Source organism: Pinus tabuliformis, chromosome 2_1 (assembly GCF_031772625.1).
Source record: "Pinus tabuliformis cultivar Carrire ecotype Pingquan chromosome 2_1, CPIR1, whole genome shotgun sequence".
NCBI classification, from domain to species: Eukaryota; Viridiplantae; Streptophyta; class Pinopsida; order Pinales; family Pinaceae; genus Pinus; species Pinus tabuliformis.
This window is the reverse complement of record NC_142299.1, coordinates 343,985,417-344,004,674: the sequence shown is the minus strand read 5'-3', so window position 1 is coordinate 344,004,674 and position 19,258 is coordinate 343,985,417.

Sequence of the window (19,258 nt, the reverse complement as noted above, 5' to 3'; positions counted from 1 at the left end):
ACTCACCATGCTGGATTGGAGAGAAAGAGAACACGAGGACGTTGATTTAGCCGCAATAAATCATCAACCTTCCATTGATGCCCTAAAAGCATGCGGACTATACAAATACTGGGCCATACCTGGCATGAGGGCTCAGGTGAGATTCTTGGAGTGGCTGGTCAAGAGATGGAACATTCAGGAGCAATGCTTTTACATCGGAGGGCACCAGCTCGAGATAGAGCCCTCTGATATATACTTTCTCACTGGCTTGCCAAATAGGGGCGAGCAACTCTCTCTATCCAGGACCAGGCCGGGTGGCCAATCCCTTGCTAGTCTCCGGGCAGAGTGGTGCAACAATCAAAACCATGACAAAGGCATAGAAATCAAATACATCTCTCGGCGTGAACTCATGGTGATAGCTTTCACGGTTACCAGACTCTGCGGCGCAGCCGCTTTACATATCGCCACCGGGTCCCAAATGCGGATGGCGATTGACTGTTTCCGAGGCACCATCTTCAACTGGTGCGATGCTGTGTCGGCCAATATGAAGGGCCAACTGACTAGGGCAAAGAACGAACAACTGAAGACCTTTGGATATGGGCCTCTAGTTGTGAGCTTTGCCTTAGAGAGAGTTCCAATGCTGATCCCTCAACATCTCACTGTTGATATCTTGGGTCCTCGGGAGCCAAAGTTGATATGATGGGTTACGGTGATGGCCCGGCATCCTGACAAGGGAGCGGCAGTAGTTCGATTCCCTGCTGGTTATTTTCACTGGTTAGAGGACCAGGTTTTTGCGATCCAGGACTTTCCGTATGCCGGAGTAGATTTTCGAGGTGATCCGGACATGGTTCTTCCACAGGGAGAACAATGGGACGACCAAGGTACTTCATTTTTCACAATTTTTTAATTTATCTATTTTTTTTGTTTTTTATATATCGTCTCAAAACTGACAGTAAAAATTTTCAAAATGCAGATGTTGGTCCATAGCACCCAGCCAACCTCCGGCCTTTTGAGAGGAGACATCTAGTTGCACCGGTACCGGCCCCACAGGACGCGGCTGCAGAGACACTAGCTGAGTTGGAGCAGGATCTAGAGCGTCTGACGGCGGATATACCTGAGACTACCATAGATGATATTCCTATCAGACTTCAGCGCTATGTAGTCGCAGTCCCTGGACCTTTTAGAAGGTTTTTTTGTAGGGTAGCCCATGCAGTGGTGTCATATAGGGAGCACCACCAGTGATTGGATGGTCACTTTGTAGACACATGTGACATTTTTGGTTTTTTGTACTTATCATTTTTTCCGATCATAAGGTGTTTTTCAACCTATGATCGAAGACGATGTATATTTTTTGACACACTCCTATCTATATATATATCATTATTACCGGCTTATCTTGTTAAACATGTGTGATGAAATGTTTTTAAATTTACTTGTATGATTATCGTAAATGTCTATCCAACATTCGAGAAGCAATTGCATCTGCTAATGTATTTAGAGACCTTGGAATATGCTGATATTCAATGTAATCAAATTCACGTTCCAAGAGACGCACTCTCAAAAATAATCTTAATAACACAGGATTTCTAATGGCATATACTCTATTAAGTTGTAATACAACGAGTTCAGAATCTAACCTCACTATCAAACGTCGAATTCCAAATGAAATAGATTCAGACAATTCAACCACTGCACTGTATTCTGCAATGTTGTTCGTTGTTTGACCGAGGCTCACCCCATGCATAGAAACTAACTCGTCAGAGGGCGAATAGATAACCCAAGCTGCGGAAGAAATATTCCGTGTACTAAGACAAGCACCATCAGCGAATCCAATGTATGTTTGGAGAGGCATCGACATCTGCAATATCAAGAGTAAAACCAAGATAAGCCAGAATAACGACGAGAAACACACTTTCTAAGCTAAGCACACTGTCTAACCTAACAAACACACTAGCTAGAAAGAAAACCTAACCTAACTAAAAATTCTCCATACCCATCATTTTAAGCGTAATACCTCTTTAGGTAAAGTCCATTTCTGGGTTTACCCAAAGAGTCCCCATCAAAATCAACCAGCTCATAGGCCCCTTTTGCTAGCTTTCGCTTGACAATGTAGGGCCCATGCCACATAGGAACGAATTTTCCAGCACCTAGTTTATCGTTAGCTTGATCATATAATAACACTAGGTCTCCCTCCGAAAAACTTCGAGGGGTCACATTTCTATCATACTGATCTTTCATTCGTTTCGCGTGAGTCTCGATTGCCAATGCAGCGTCACGTCGAGTCTCATCTAATTGAGCTAAGTATAATAAATGCTTCTCCTCTTCGAAAGTAGCTGGAAGTAGTTCGACAGCCATTTGAAGTGATGGGATTTCGCATTCAATGGGCAACACAGCTTCCAAGCCATAAACTAGCTGGAAAGGAGTGAACCCTGTTGAAGTTTTTACCGAAGTTAGGTATACCCATAGTGCTGAAAATAACATGTTATGCCAATTCGACCGATGAATGTCGATGATTCGTCGGATCATGATAACAAGAACTTTGTTGATAGACTCAACCAAACCGTTGGCTTGCGGATAATAAGGAGTAGATCTATCGTGGTGCAAACCAAGCTGGCTTGTAAGCTCAGTCATCATGATGTTTCGAAAATGGCTCCCATGGTCAGTGATGATCGCTTGTGGGACACCAAACCTAGTTATAATATGATTGAATACGAAAACTGCAGCTGTTTTGCCGCTTGCGTCGAATGTAGGCATCGCCTCGGCCCATTTAGTAAAATAATCAACCGCGAGGATGATATACGCATGCCCCCCGGCCGAGTGAGGGTTACAAGTAATAAAATTGATACCCCATTTGGCGAAAGGACCAACGGCAATTATAGGGTGGAGAGGAGCAGGTGGTGCGCGCATCTTGCGATCAAACACTTGATAGTTGTGGCATTTTCGGACCGCAATGATACAATCTTTAAACATGGACGGCCAGAAATAGCCAGCACGCAACACCTTCTGAGCTGTGGCATACCCAGACATATGACCGCCACACGCTCCAGAGTGACAGTCACTCAAAACCCTCTCAGCCTCTTCGTGAGTTAAACAACGTCGAAAAACCAAGTCTGCACCCCGGCGATAAAGAGTATCTCCAATAATTTTGTATTGCTGGGACTGAAACCGAATTTTTTGACGCTCTGACTTTGAAGCTTCAGGCCGAAAGGTTTGGGTTTGGAGATAGATGATTATATCCCCATACAACGGATCTAAAGTACTGATAAGAAACAAAGATTCGTCCGCAATGGACTCCTCTGCCACAGTCTCTGTGTCAGCACGCGGGAAATCACACATCAATTCCACAAAAACTAAGGATTTCTTAGACTTGGACTTCTCGAACTCCAAATCGAACTCTTGCAGGATCACGATCCATTTAGAGTACTTGCCCCCTAGCAGTTGTCTAGTCAAAATATAAATCATAGGGTTGCAATCCGAAATAACTGTAGTCTTACGGAGAAGAATGTAGTGACGAAAACGCTGGACAGCTTGAACGGCTGCCAGGGCTAATTTCTCCACATGCGAATATTTTAGCTCAGTGGGATTTAATGTCCTACTAAGATAATATATCACATGTTCCGTTCCAAATTCGTCTTCCTGGACTAACACCATTCCAATAGTGGAATGTGAAGCTGCGAGGTATAAGAAGTAGTCCTGGTTGTAGTTGGGAGGATGCAGCAACGGTGCATGGGTCAATGCGTGCTTGAGCGCATCAAAAGATTGTTGAGGAATCTCGTCCCAAGAGAATTGATCATTCTGTTTTAACAACCGGGTAAAACCCTTAGTGACCTCGGCGTAGTTCGGAGTGAATCGGCGTAAAAAGTTTTCTTTCCCTTGCAAACTTTGGAGTTGGCGCAAACTCGAAGGAGGAGGCAATTTGATGATAGCTTCGACCTTCGAGGGATCGACGCGAATGCCGGCTTTTGAAACAACAAATCCTAGCAATCGACCCGCTTCTATACAGAATACACACTTGTGCGGATTCAACCGAATACAATAATGCCTACACCTCATAAAGATTGCTCGTAAGTGGACAAGGTGATCAGCTCGATGTAAAGAATGAGCAGCCAAATCATCGAGGTACGGTTGCACAATGTGCTTGATGTCATGAAACGCGTAGGACATGGCCCGTTGAAAAGTGGCTCCAGCATTCTTAAGCCCAAAAGGTAATTTTCAATAAGCAAATGTCCCCCATGGACAAATGAATGCCGTTTTTGGTTGATCGACAGGTAGAATATTGATTTGATTATAGCCCGAAAAACCATCCATAAAGGAAAACATTTCACTTCCGGCACAATCATCAATTATTTGATCGATATAGGGCGTAGGATAGTTGTCTTTTAGACAAGCTCAATTTATATCCCTATAGTCGATACAGATTCTTATTGTTCCTTGTTTCTTGTTAACCGGAACAATATTCGATACCCAATCCGTTAATGGGATCGGATAAATGAAACCTGCTTTCAACAGCTTTTCGACTTCTTCTTTAATCGCAGCCGCTTTTCTAGGGTGAATCTGACGTAACCGTTGCCGGACGGGTTTAGCGTCCGGGTAGGTCTTGATTTCATGAACAACAATGGCGGGATCGATTCCTGGCATTTCTTCGTAAGACCAGGCAAACACATCGCGGAATTCTTGGAATAGGGCCTTGTAAGTTTGAATTTCTTCTTCTGTACATGAGGCACCTATATGAATGTTCTCAACAATTCCGGGCTTCACTGAAATGTCAATGGGAACAGTTCGAGAAATATTCCCTAAATTCAACTCTGAATCAGGATGTTTCGTTGGACTCTGAGCGTCTTTGACATATTCAGTGGTAAAGATAGATGAAAAATCATTTTCAAAAGCATCGCCCTCAGGTAAAAACGAAGATCTATGATGGAGATCTTCCCATGGTAGATCGTCTACACTCAGGATTTCACGAAGTTGCTCGTCAGATGACACGACTTCGGGAAACGCTATCCATTCTGAGGTTGATGTGAAAAGTGATTCCTCACTGACCACATTCATTTGGTCGATTTGGGTTGAACGCGAGTCAGTAAAAGACACGACGGCTTCATAAGCAATTTCATATGGACTCAAAGGCATAGCATTACCGAATGAGTCTATCTCAGATTCAGATGGGACAATCCAAGGATCGTCGTAAATAATGGTGTCTGATGTAATCATATGAATGGATGCGAATGAAGGGTCTGCGTTGACTGGAGGAAAAGGAAAAGTTCCCAGTAAACCAGAATCTTTAACTAAACCTACGCCGACGTCCCTATAAGGGATTGTCGTTTTACCGACATGCTGGATACTCTCTGAAGAGGCTAGGTCGGATGAAAAGTATGTCAGCTGATCAATTGTCACGATCTTGCCATTATATGGAAACTTGATTACTCTGAAGACCGATGAAACGACCGCTGTCATAGCATATAACCAACTTCGACCCAAAAGAAGGTTGTAGTCTAGAGGGGCATCAACCACCTCCACATTCAGAATAACGGTTTTGCCTTCTACCCCTATAGGCAATTCCTGTAGAATACCAAACGGACGAAACCCACGGCCATCAAAGGCCTTAAGGATGGTCGGGGATTGGTTCAATGAAGGAGAGCCAAGAGATCTCCAACACTGAATCGACATAATACACGTGGAAGCTCCCTCATCAATTACAGTCCGATGAATAGGCCTGCCTTTGACTATCACTGGGATCTGGAAAGCCATTTGATGGGGTTAGCGTGGTGTACTATTTTCTAGATCTAAGATTATCAGATTCGGGTCCTGAACATCAACAGCTCCGATAGCCGACAAAAGTAATTTTCGTTGTGCTGGGCATGATTGCAGCACTTCTAAAGCCGACATTGCTGAGGGTGAAACAGCTAAGTCCTCAACAATGTTGTAATTCTGGGCCGCTCTCGCATGTGGATTGAAAGCAGACCTTTGAAGTACACCCTTGGCGGGCGGTTTGATTACTAAGTCTGGGTTAGGTTTCTCGATCTGTAGTGGATCGGAACCGGGAGCTGAGGTTGATGGAATAGAATGAGAAGATTCTGCTTCCTTACCATCAACAGGAGCCTTACTACCATAATCTTGCGATCGAGTCACAATCCTCACATGAGACATCATCAAAATGGGTTCTTCACTGGCATTTGAGGAAGAACCTATCATCTTACTCTCCTGCTTTGGAAATGGATCTTGCAATACAGCAGGAGTGGGAGAACCTTTGAATATTTTCATAACCGCGGCCCGATGAGGGCAATCCCTTGTAAAATGATCTTCTTCACAAATTAGACAAGGATATTGAGGTTTGCACTTTTCGTCATTGGTTTCCGACTTTTCTGTTTTCTCCTTCGGAGCCTTGTCTGCTTTAGCCTTCTTCTTACCCTTCTTCTTTCCACCATTTTTTGATTTGGTCGTAGATGACTCCACAACGTGAATATCGGCAGAAATTTCAGGAGAAGACTCTCCTATCGGGGAATCAGGCAGGGTTATTATAGGAGTAGAAGAATTCTTGGAAGATTTCTTCTTGCTCTTTGTATTTACCGTACCAATCATACCATCAGCGGCATGAGATCCCGAAGGAGCAGCAACGATTTGATTCGATTTTGGAAGATCTGGGATCTTCTCGTGTAACGTACCTGACTGAGTGTAAACTAAGTCAAGGTACTGCGCTTGAGCAATGACTTGCTCCTCAGTAACTACTCCGGCCTTAGCTACATCTTCAGTAATCTTCGATAATAATGATTTGACAAACCATTCAGCTAAGATTTGGTCTGGGATAAAAACTTTCACTAACCTTCTTCGACGTCTCCACTCATGAATGTGATCAGAAATATACGTGGACGTCGATTGTTTTAGTGAAGTTAATAATTCTGTGCCGTTATCGTATCTGACCGGCAACTGAAAGTGAGTTAAGAACGAGGTAGCTAGCTGGCTAAAACTGTAAAAAGAGGACCGAGGTAACTCGATATACCACTTGGCCGCAAGACCAATGAGTGTACGCTGGAAAAGACGTAAGCAGATCAAATCATCTGAGATAGAATTTGAAGCGCACCAGAGGTGGTAAGTCATCACATGATTCGACGAATCCTCTCCAGGCTTACCTTCAAACTTGGGTATATCGCTGGGCAACTTATTCGGCATTGTCGGCCAAAACGGCAGATAATTGATTGGATCGTTTGTTAGGCGCGACAAGTCTGGTAAATCCAAAGTTGCGATAAACGGCAATTGCCGGTTTGGATCCCTGAAACTCTGAGTCATTACACCAGCCCCAGGAGGAGGATATCCAGGATAACTTGGAATGGGCATTGCGTTCGGGATATTATATCCTCCTGGAAAACCAGGATTAACCGGACCGTACTGTGGTTGTTGAGGTTGTTGATAAGTGTACCCAGGGTACGATTGATACTGATAAGCCGGCTGCTGGACAGCTTGCCCATATTGGTACTGTCCCTGGTACGGTTGATAAACAAATTGAGGTTGAGCAGTGACAACCGTACTTATACCAGGCTGACCTACAGGCATCTGAACCGTAGTTTGAATCGTAGATCCAGACAGAGGTAAATATGTCTGAGGAGTAGTAGCAGAGACAGTAGCAATAGGAGCTGTCGATACTCCAGAAGTGAGTGCGGTAGATGAAACAGATGTTGCAGTAGTTGCAGCAGTCTTTTGAGATGGAGTACTAGGCGCAATGGGCCCCGACTGAGTAACTACTGGAGGTACAGAAGCTTGAATATTTGACTGGACTGGTTGCTGGGGTGAACCAAAAACTAAAGGTTTTCCAGCTTGAGATGACAGCTGTACACTCGGTTGCAACACTTGTTGACCTTGCGAAGGATCCCACACTACAGGCATTCCGGGGTATGGACCCATTTGACCCATAACAGGTTGAGGATATTGAGATCCATAGCCAGATTGAGGATAGGATTGATAATTGAAAGGCACATTTCCCGTACCTTGAATGTAAGATTGACCTTGGGGTGGTTGATAACCTTGACTCGAGTATTGACCTTGAGGGAGATAGCCTTGAGGTAAATACTGATACTGGGGTTGGCCTTGCACAAATTGATACTGAGGTTGACCCTGAGGTACATATTGAGGTTGGGGTTGACCTTGAGGAACGTATTGTACCATGGGTACATACTGTCCTTGAGGCTGCCCCCCAGCCACAACTGGAGTACCTTGAGGTTGCCCCCCAGACATTACTTGAGGCTGCCCCCCAGGCGGAAATTGACCACCTTGAGGTTGAGAACCGGGATTTGAACGTGACATCATATAAATGTCTCCTACACCCAATGGTTGATTACCATTGTTTCCAGCTAATAACCCATGTTCAATGGGTTGAGGAGATGCCCCTGCAAAAGTACTAGACAAAGACTGATACCCAGCAGGAACAGAAGGACCGTCGTGCAAGAATGATTCGGGTGATTGAGTAAACATTGACGACTGACCAGACATATTTACAGGAGTAGTAAAACCTCCGGGTGGAAAAGGAGTACGAGGTGGAGAAAAACCTAACCCTGAGTTGTCTAAATAATTAGTTAACGAAAGGTACCAAGTAGTACTTCTAGGAGGACTGTAAAATATGGATTCACGCTCCCTTAGATCAATAGTAAGTTGACCTTCAAGATTAGAGACACCTATGTCTTCCTCTGGAGCAAGTTCTTCAATAGCAATCAAACCAGTAGGGAGATTTTCGGTGATAATTCGTTCTACTCTTGGTGAATCTGGAACACTAGAAGTTGGAGTAACAGGTTCAGATATTTCAGGTTCCTCACCTAAATCACTAGTAGATGAAAAACTACCAGCAAGCTCGAAAACTGTAACAGCTTTAGGATTATAACCTATCTCTAGACTTTGGTAATCTGGATGGACTACCAACGAAGACTCTCCTTCTTCAAGGGAACCTACTCTACTGCCACTAGGAGGAGTTACAAGGACTTTCAAACCTTTGTAATGACCCGGGACGTCTTCAGGAGGTTCACCCCGCAATCTACAGGATTTCCTCAACAAATCTGCCACGGTAACAATCTCAGGAGACTGGCCCCGAAGTCTACGAGACTGTCCCGGTAATTCCGCCACAGTTAAAACTTTTAACTACTGCACACGAAAACAAAGTAAAAATTTCAAATCAAACCACCTAAAGTTGCTAAAGAACCAATCAAATTTGAAATCACACGCTTAAAGAATCTAGGGCATCAAACCACACACAAACAGTAAGCTTTCCGGACCGAAAACACTAGTTGGTGATGAAGCCCAACCTCGTAGAATCCAGTACAGAAATGGAGGGTGGAACAGTTACCCCGGCAACCTGCTTAATGAATAGACCGGCACAAGTTCCTCCACTTTAACCGTCTCGAGTGAAGTGAATCCCCCGGAAAATCCAAGTGAGTATAACCGACATCTGCTCCAGGTACAGTGGGATCTTCCCTCCACCGTCACCTTGGGTAGAATCCTAAAGATAATGGTCACTAAGGTTACCAACAGCAACAAGTACACCTGGGGGAACAGTCTAAACTCCGACAGCACGCAAGGGCAGAGTAGCAAGCTCAATCCCCTTACCGGCTCCTTGACAATAATCCAAGGTTTACCGATAAGTGACCCCTGGCTCCTCGACAATGGTTAATCTGAGGTTTACCGTTTGTAATACGTGCGTGTCTGGCGTCGTTCCCAACGAGGGAGGATTGATCCCCTCACTGGTTCGGACACGAGCTCGTGCTTCTCCTTTAAGAGGAGCTTTCCCAGAGTATAAATGCAACAATTGGATTTATCCTACCACAAGATAAGCTACTTGTTTGGTTTGACTGTCTTGGAGAGTTAATTACTCTCCTACTCCAAGACACTAGCCTAAGTTATGTTGGTGCTTCAGAGCCCTAGTAAAAGAAAAATTACTATGTTGATTTTACTTTAAGCGTTGATTTTTTATGGTTTTTCTTTAACAAAAAGGGTGGCGGAGATGAAACTAGTGGTGTGTAGACTCGACTCAAACCACTATAAAGATGCACTTAGGATGATTTATACTACTTTCGCTTTTTCAATGAAATTCTTAGCTAAGAAAGTTTAGAGAGTGAAAATTTATATAAAACAACTCTCTTGGCAACAAAAATCAAAGAAATAAAACTCCTTAGCTTTCCAAGCATACAAACATGACCACTCATTAAATGCACGAAAAATTCCTTTCTCTTTCAAAAATTCCAAAAGTTACTTGAAACAAGACTTTTCAAAGGAGATATTTTTGTATTTTTTTTTTTAAAACAAAGCAAATAAATCTACTTTAACGAAAATTAATCTCAAAATCTATAAAATCTATGAAAAATTCACTCACAAGCAAACCAAAAGGAAATTTACTCTAAAGCAAACCTAACGAGGAAAAAGCCTACAAGGATGATTCTAGGTTGTTTTACTTGGCCACAGTCAAGCCAAGGACCAGCTAATGCAGAATCAAAAAACTAGTTAAAACAAAACTCAAATCTTTTTGTTCTTTTTGTAAAATGGAATTCAATACTCAATCAACAAGTACTTCGAAATTTTACCAAAGAGACAACTCAACGGGTAGGTTGCTCAGACGGGTAGACTTACGATAGGTCCGACTCCTAAGAAGGTTGACAAAACCAGAGAGATCTAAGGCTTGACAACTTCTACCGCCAAATTCACTACAGGACCTACTCAAAAATCAAACCCTAGGGCTTAAATTTCTATGAAATCCACTAAAACACTCAATGCTATCGAAACAAGTTCAGGTGAAGATCTTCTACAGGATACTAATGGATCTTAGCAGTAAAAACTAATAAAAAGCAAAATCTAAGAGGAAAAATGTAAAAAATGGAATTTTCTTAATTTTTAGCAGGGTACGCAGGCAACCCGTTAAGACAGGTGCGGGCCCGCTCTGTGCACACAGCAACAGTGCGTACAGGTATGCACTGTGCAATACTCAAAGGGTGCGTACTACTGGAAAAACCAAGAAAAACTAAATCTAATTTAATCCTAAGCTAATCCACCCAAATACAAATTCACACAGCCAAAAACCAGAAAATAAACCAATTTTCTCAGAGCAAAGTTCATACAAAGGAAAAGACATTCACATTCATGGAGTCCCCAGCGGAGTCGCCATTTTGTCAGGCGGAAAGAGTTGATAGTGCGGACACAACCAACCTCCCTAGGAGCCTAAGACTCTCTAGTGACAAACAAGACAAATAAACACTACTTTTCTCTAAACATGCATTGCAAATACAAGTAATCAGGGGATCTTTAACATACCTTTAGTCCTACTCTTCGTAGTAGTCTAGTCTCGCCGATCCGGATGAGCTCCTCCTCTTCGAAACCTGCATTCACTAACAAGCCAAAAGATTAAATGGCACCTGATAAACTCATAAAACAATACATATCCATCATATTGACCAAGGAGTATATGAAACAAACAATGAATAACAATCTGTTGAGAAAAATAAGTTTATTTGCATTAAGAGGTAACAAAAGGAACAATTACAACCTGAGCCTTGGTGTTGTGCAAGTCCCTCCCAGGGTCCATCAAGAGTTCTCCTTTACTTTGACAAAGCTCACCCACTTCCAAATAGAACAAGTAAAGATGGGAATATCTCCTCACAAGCTTCTAAATGGGAGTCCTAATTCCAGCAGCATCTACCCTTAGAAATGTTTAGCTTTCAACCTTTCCTTCCTTCTGGCCCAATGCCTGTATTTATAGTGCTCAAGAGGAAGTTAATCAGGTCCACCATCAATGGGATAATCCCATATTTGGATGGGATAGCTCCCCTCTTGATGGGATAAGTTCCTCTTTCATAGGGGTACATGAACCATCTGGAGGCGCTCAATACACGTCGAACAACCTTCTAGAATACTCTAGAAATGACCACAAGTAACTTTTTGAAGATGAAACTTGCGCATTTTGACCTTTACAGGGGTACGCACCTGCCCCTTTACATACAGAGCATACAAGTACGCAGTTTTTGTGAACATTAGGTGCGTATCCACAGGCAAGGCTGAGAGAACCTGCGTACCCAGAGATAAACACATTTACAAAGACTTTCTTTCTTTTTGGAGTTTGACATGGCAAGCAGAGGCACAAGACTTGCCCAGGAGGATAGCATGACTGTTGATAGAGCCATACTAATTGTATATAGCCATGGTGACATTTTTTAGTGTAACAGCAGCCCATGGTTCTTTGATCTCCTCTTTTGAATCTTCTTTTGTTGGATGTGGTCCTTCAATGCTATCAACATAATCTCTTTCTTGCAATACTCTTCCTGAGCTATGGTGAATATCATTGAGCTCAAAAGGAGTTGTTTGGAAATGTTGTGCCTCAGCATTGTAATTGGGTTGAGCTACTCCAATGTGCGGGTTTGGAAATGGTGGTACGGGTAGTTGAGTGGGGGTGTATATTTGAGATGGATGTGGATGGAGTTGTGGTTGGGTAGGTGGTTTCCCACTATATACTTGCTGAGCCTGCCTGTTATTTGGGTTTGGGTTCGGTTGAGCAGGCATTTTGGGCTGCCTTGGTGGAGCAGGAGGTGATGGTTGCGGTTGAGCAGGTGGTGGAGGAAAAGGAGTGGGAGGAGTGTTGTACTGGGGCCTCCACCCCTGATGAGGTGCATTCCACTGAGGCTGTGGCTGAGTGTAGGGGTGAAATGGATGAGCAGCTGGTTGGGCATAATATGGAGATGTGAAGGACAAAGGAGGAGGTGTGGACTAGGAAGGATGAGCAGGGGGACCCCAAGAAGGCATGGAAGTGGCTTGATAGGGGTTGTAATAGGTCTGGGATGTCCCTTGCATTCCTGCTAGTAAGGTATGGGTCCATGTGGCCTCCTTTGGTTCATATAATAGAGTGGTTCAGTGGCTCCTTTGGCCCTCTGATATGCAGCTTTAAGTCCAGGTAAGGAAGGGCACTGGTTCGTAGGATGGTCTCTTTCACAGACAAAACACACTTCTATGGAGTGCAACGGACATTCATTCCTAGGATGCTTTCTAGTGCACTTGGGAAAAAATATGGCCAAAGCCCTCTTGGCTTCCTCTTGCTTCCTTTGGATCCACAAGGGATCCAGTTGCATGGCAAGAAACTGTCTCACCTCACTCTTGAAATCTTCCATCTGATTTGCAAATTCGTTTTTGGATAAGGTATTGCTCCCAACATTTCTGTTTGTAGACATTTTCTTCAGAAGAATGTTTTCATCTTCTTCTCCCCTAGAGGTTCTTAAAAATATGTCTTGTTTTCCACCTAGGGGTTCTTCTTAATCATAGCCATCGAAGAAGAGAGAAGGTTGGTTGTGTGAAGCAGTGGGGGTGTTGTGCAAACATTTTTCTGACTTATCTCTACTCCTACAAGGCATGAAAGGAAATCTTTTTGGTTGATTTCTTGTTTTTTTTTCTGCATGTACCTACAAAAATGAAATAGATTGAACTGCAACTAACTAAAATCTATCTTGTTGAAATGAAAATGTAGAATTGAAATGAAAGCAGGAAATGACTAATCTATGTTGCTGAAATGAAATTGCAGAATTGAAATGCTAATCTACGCTTGCTGAATTGAAATTGCAGAATTGAAATGCTAATCTACGCTTCCTGAATTGAAATGCTAATCTATGCTTGCAGAATTGAAATTGTGGAATTGAAATGCTAATCTACGCTTGCACAATTAAAATTGTGGAATTGAAATGAAACAACTACTCTACTCTTGCTGAAATAGACTACTTAGCAGAAGGTTGCAGTAGAAAATAGAAGAAAAGCAGCAATCACTAATACTTTGATGCTTCCCCAGAAATGGCGCCAAAAATATGGTGGGCTCCAGTATTTCAGCAATAATGCTACAACTCCTGGGACTCCCTTCTTTACTTTTATCAACCCGGTAGTTCGTAACAAACTTGGAAGAGACGGTGCTATATGCACAAGTACTAGCTCTTGTCGCAGGCTGTCACTTGATCAACTAGCACAAGTCCGCTAGGAGCTTAACCCAACTTCTATGAGTTCTCAGAAGAAAATTTTAACTATGATGGACAAAATCTAACTCTAAGGAGGCTAATCTATTTGCAGAAAGAAACTAAAAGCTGAAAGGAAATGCAAACCCTAACAAACCCTAGCTTTACCGACTAGCCCTACTGGTGTAAGAAAAGAGATGAAAGCTACTGAAATGGATGCCATTGATTCTTTGAGAGGTAAAATGCATGTGACTAAGCTACTTCTGAAGTAAAATCTGGAAAAACATCTTTTTGTATTTTTGAGTAATTTTGTAGAATTATTGTGCATGTGCTTTAACTGTTGTTTACTGTGCAGAGGTTGATTGGCGAAGGGAAATGGAGCGGAAACTTGCAGGAGCTTCAGAAGGTGAGAACAGGGCCTAAGGGGTCCCTAGGAATCTTCTAGAGAGTTTCACAGTGATTAGATCTCGAGAAACTGCTCACGTGATCTTCTACAAGAAGTCTGCAGGGGTGGTACAGGATGTTCTACAGAAAGAGCCCGAAAGTGATTTTTGAAGGTCTGGAGGAGGAAAAATGGTAGAAAAAAGGAAATGAAGGTTGGATGAGGGTGTTAGAGGGTCTAGGACTCTGTTAATGAAGATAAAACATGAGGGTGATGGCTGGATTGGTTCAAAGGATAAGAAGGCGATGTTGCACAAAAATGTAGAAATTAGGTCAAATTGGAAAAGTGTGGCGAATGAAGGGAAGGAATCTGGAATTAGAGGTTGGAGCAAGTGGAATGATGGAGGAAGGATAGACAGGGAAGTATCACAGATGCTCTACACACTATTTCTCAAAACTAATCAAACAAAGACTATGCCAACCAAAGATCTAGCTATCTTGACCTAATTTGACCTAGAAACCCAGCAATCATGATGAACAGAACTTTATTGGTAGGAAACCATGTAAGATAACCATGAAAACTAAGCAAGAACAGATCTACGCTTGTAATCACAACTAGTATCAACTTTTAAAACTGAGAATCTAACACTAGCAATTGCATGAAGAAGCAAGAACAACATTTTTGTGGCAGCAAGGACACCTTGGTCTCAGCTCATGGTCCCGAGGAGGGAGAGGTGAGATCAAGGGTTGCTTGATGGCCTTTTTCGAAGATATTTTCTATTACCAACCTATCAAATCAACCTAAACATGGAAAGCTATTTCAATCATCAAAAGAAACCTAAATAACAAAGCAATATGCTAATCTAAGTAACAGAAATTATTCTAGGAATGCAGCAAAAACATATAAAAATACACAAAATAAGGTACTGGCACTTGGGTTGGGCCCAACCCCAAGAGCTACAGCCTCCTAAGAAGAAGCTCAGAGCTGATGCAAAATGAAACTAATCTCCATTACTCAAAAAATAACCATGTCACAAAAGTGTTTACAGCAAAAGCTCCAAAATGGGTTGGAAGGCAGAGCAGCACTAAAGTGCGAAAATAAAAATGTTCAAAAGCTAACCTGTTAAGGCTGGAAGCCTCCTATTTATGCACTACGAGGACCTCCAAAAACCCTCCTTAACTCAAGGGGCTTGGCTGCTCAAAACTACAAGTCATCAGCCACTTCACAAAAGCTGCTCGGCTGCCCTTGGGGATCATCTTCGGTGGGCTGCTGAACTCCGAGCTAATGGTGGAGAACTCGAGGAAGGGGCCATTTAGTGCAGGAGACACCCTTCCTACAAATCCTCAGCCTTGTTCCCTCGTATTTGGTTGTCAACTGACTCATAAATGCTTGACCTTGGTCCAAAATATGTCCAAAAATATGCAATAAGCACGTGTTAGACTTCATGGTCAAGTGACTATTCTCATTCATTCAATTAACATAAATATACTCAAAAGCATGCATAAACTATGAAGAATGGTGGATTAATGGAGAATAATAGGAAAAATGAGCCCAATAAGTTACCCATTTTTGGGGCTCATCATGAACTTATAGATCTTCTCAATGTCATCATCTTCCTTATAATCGCGGACTGGTTCAGTATGTCGTGCACCTTCCGTTAGATCCAACGCCATAATCACCCTTAGTTCTTCCTGTTAGAAAATTATATATTACGGAGCAATGGAACACATAAAATATTGCAGAAATATAAACACAGAAAACGCATAAAACAAGAGAGACACAGATATACGTGGTTCATCCAGTTTGGGCTACATCCACCCTGAACAGCCAGTCCTTCCTTTCTATTATCCAAAAAAATGAAGAGACACAACCTACAGCAGATCCGTTGTAATATCCTATATTTTCTCTCACAGTCTCACCTCTTTGTTTCTCACTCGAAGAATACACATCTATTACTCAGCCTCAAATACAATGCCCTCATGCAAAGAGAGGGGGTTACCTTCTAAGGAAAAAAACCCTAAACTAAACGTAAGTTCTACCATCATATCATCTACCTAATGAACGGCCCAGATTGACTAGAAATTACTATACTTTTACAAGGCAATTTTACATCTGTTTTTAGCTTCGGGGGCGCTACCCTCGAAACCCCCACCGAGGGACCGCTGGCCCCTGGACCACCTAGCCGGAGGGGATCGGCACCCCCAAACCCCCGCGGGGGGGACAAGTCCCCCCCGCGTGGAGGGGTGTACAAACTTCCTGGGCTATACATCCGGCTGAAACAAAGACCTCTAAACAATCATGCTCCATACTCAACAATCTCCCACTTGGAGAATGATTGTAGCAACTCCACCGCTGCTTCATTTGTTGAAAATGACTCCTATTTGGACTTGCCTATTTCTCATCTTCATCGTCATCCTTGAAGACCAATTGAAACTAAGCATATTCTCAGTTTCTCCCCGGTTACAACTTTTGTTAGCATATTTGTAGGATTCTGGCTAGTGTGTATCTTTTCCAGCTTCAACTCTCCATCTTCAAACACTGATCGTATGAAATGGTACTTGAGCTGTATGTGTTTATTCCTGGAATGAAATGTTGAGTTCTTTGCAAGATGAATGGGAATTTGGCTATCACCATATAACATTCCCATATCATGCTCCTTACCCAATTCACCCATAAGCCTTTGTAACCAAATCATTTCTTTACTAGCCTCTATAGTAGCAACATACTCTGCTTCTGTTGTTGAAAGTGTAACAACACTTTGGATTTTTAAAACCCAACTAACAGTTGTTCCACCTATAATAAATACATATCCTGTAGTGCTCCTCCTGTTATCTCTGTCACCTGCCATATTTGCATCAACATATCCCTCTAGAGAAATGTTTGAACCACCAAAGCATAATGCTTGATTTGTGGTGCCTTTCAAATATCAGAGAATCCATTTCACTGCCATCCAATGTTCCTTTCCTGGATTTTTCATGTACCTTCTTACAACTCCTACTGCATGTGCAATATCAGGCCTTGTGCAAACCATTGCATACATTAAGCTTCCAATTGCTTATGCATATGGAACTTTAGACATATAATCCATGCCTTCTTGGGTCTTTGGGCACATTTCCTTACTAAGTTTGAAATAGCTAGCAAAAGGTGTACTAACTGGTTTTGCATTGTGCATATTAAATCCTTTCAACACCTTTTGTATGTACTCATTCTGAGACAATGTTAATTTACGATTTTTCCTGTCTCTAGTTATTTGTATACCAAGGATTTGCTTTGCAACTCCCAAATCCTTCATTGCAAATGAATTTGCCAATTTTCTTTTGAGCACATTTATTTCCTACATGTTAGACCCTGCAACAAGCATGTCATCTACATACAATAACAATATAATATAGCTGCCATCATTTTGCTTTTTCAGATAAACACAATGATCAGAGTGACATCTAGTATAACCTTGTTCAGACATAAACTTGTCAAATTTTAGATACCACTGCCTTGGAGCCTGTTTTAAGCCATACAAGCTCTTCTTCAATCTGCACACTAGTTTCTCCTTCCCTTTCACTTCATATCCTTCTGGCTACTGCATATATATCTCTTCCTCTAAATCCCCATGGAGAAAGGTTGTCTTTACATCTAACTGCTCAAGATGCAAATCTTCAACTGCTACTAGACTTAAAATAGTTTTGATTGAAGTCACTTTAACAACAGAAGAAAATATTTCATCAAAATCTATACCTTTCTTCTGTGCAAACCCCTTCACCACAAGTCTAGCTTTGTACCTTTGTTTTCCTCCATCTTCTTCCTTCAGCCTGTAAACCCATTTATTCTTCAATGTAGTTTTTCCTGCAGGCAACTTGACTAGGTCCCAAGTCTGGTTATGCATTAAGGATTCCATCTCTTCTTCCATGGATACCTCCCACTTCTTCCTGCTTTCAACCTGCATTGCTTCTTCATAACATTTAGGTTCACTAGAATTAGTCAACAATAAATAATATAATGAAGGAGAGTATCGTTCAGGGGGTCTACTTATCCTGGTAGATCTTCTAACACCACTTTCAGGTGTTTGGGGTGCATGTTGCTGTTGTGGTGGTTGTTGTTGTTGTGGTTGTTGATTATTATTATTTTTAGACACCTTTACTTTTTCAGTGATTTCATCAAGAACAGCGTATTCCTTGTTTTCTTTTTCCTGCAACTGATTCTTATATAAGACCTCTTCATTGAATATTACATCTCCGCTCCTAATGATTTTGTGATTTTCATAATCATATAAGCGATAACCAAAATCATTAACACCATATCCAATAAAGGTACATTTCTTTGACTTTGCCTCAACCTTTGTTCTATTTTCTTTATCAATATGAACAAAGGCCTCATAACCAAAAGGCTTTAAAAAGGAGTAGTTTACCTTTTTTCTTGTCCATGCTTCCTCTGGAACACCACCATCCAAGGAACTTGAAGGCCCTCTATTTATTAGATAAACAACAATATCTACAGCATCTGTCCAAAACTGTAAAGGAAATCCTACATGAAATCTCATGCACCTTGCACGCTCCATGATTGTTCTGTTCATCCTTTTTGACACACCATTTCCTTGTGGTGTTCTTGGAACTATCTTCTCTCCGCGAATTCCATGCTCTGAACAGTACCTATCAAACTCTTTGCTGCAATATTCACCTCCATTGTCTGATCTAAGACACTTCAATTTCTTTCCTGTCTCAATCTCAACCAAAGCTTTCCATTTCTTGAAAGTATCAAATACATCAGATTTATTCTTAATACAATAAATCCAAGTTTTTCTAGTTGCATCATCAATAAAAGTAACATAATAACGAGAGCCACCGAGATATGATACCTAAGCAGGTCCCCATACATCTGTATACACAAGATCTAATTTTTTGCTCTTCTTTTCTTTCCCAACTCTGAGAAATCTGACTGTCTTCTGTTTTCCATAAAT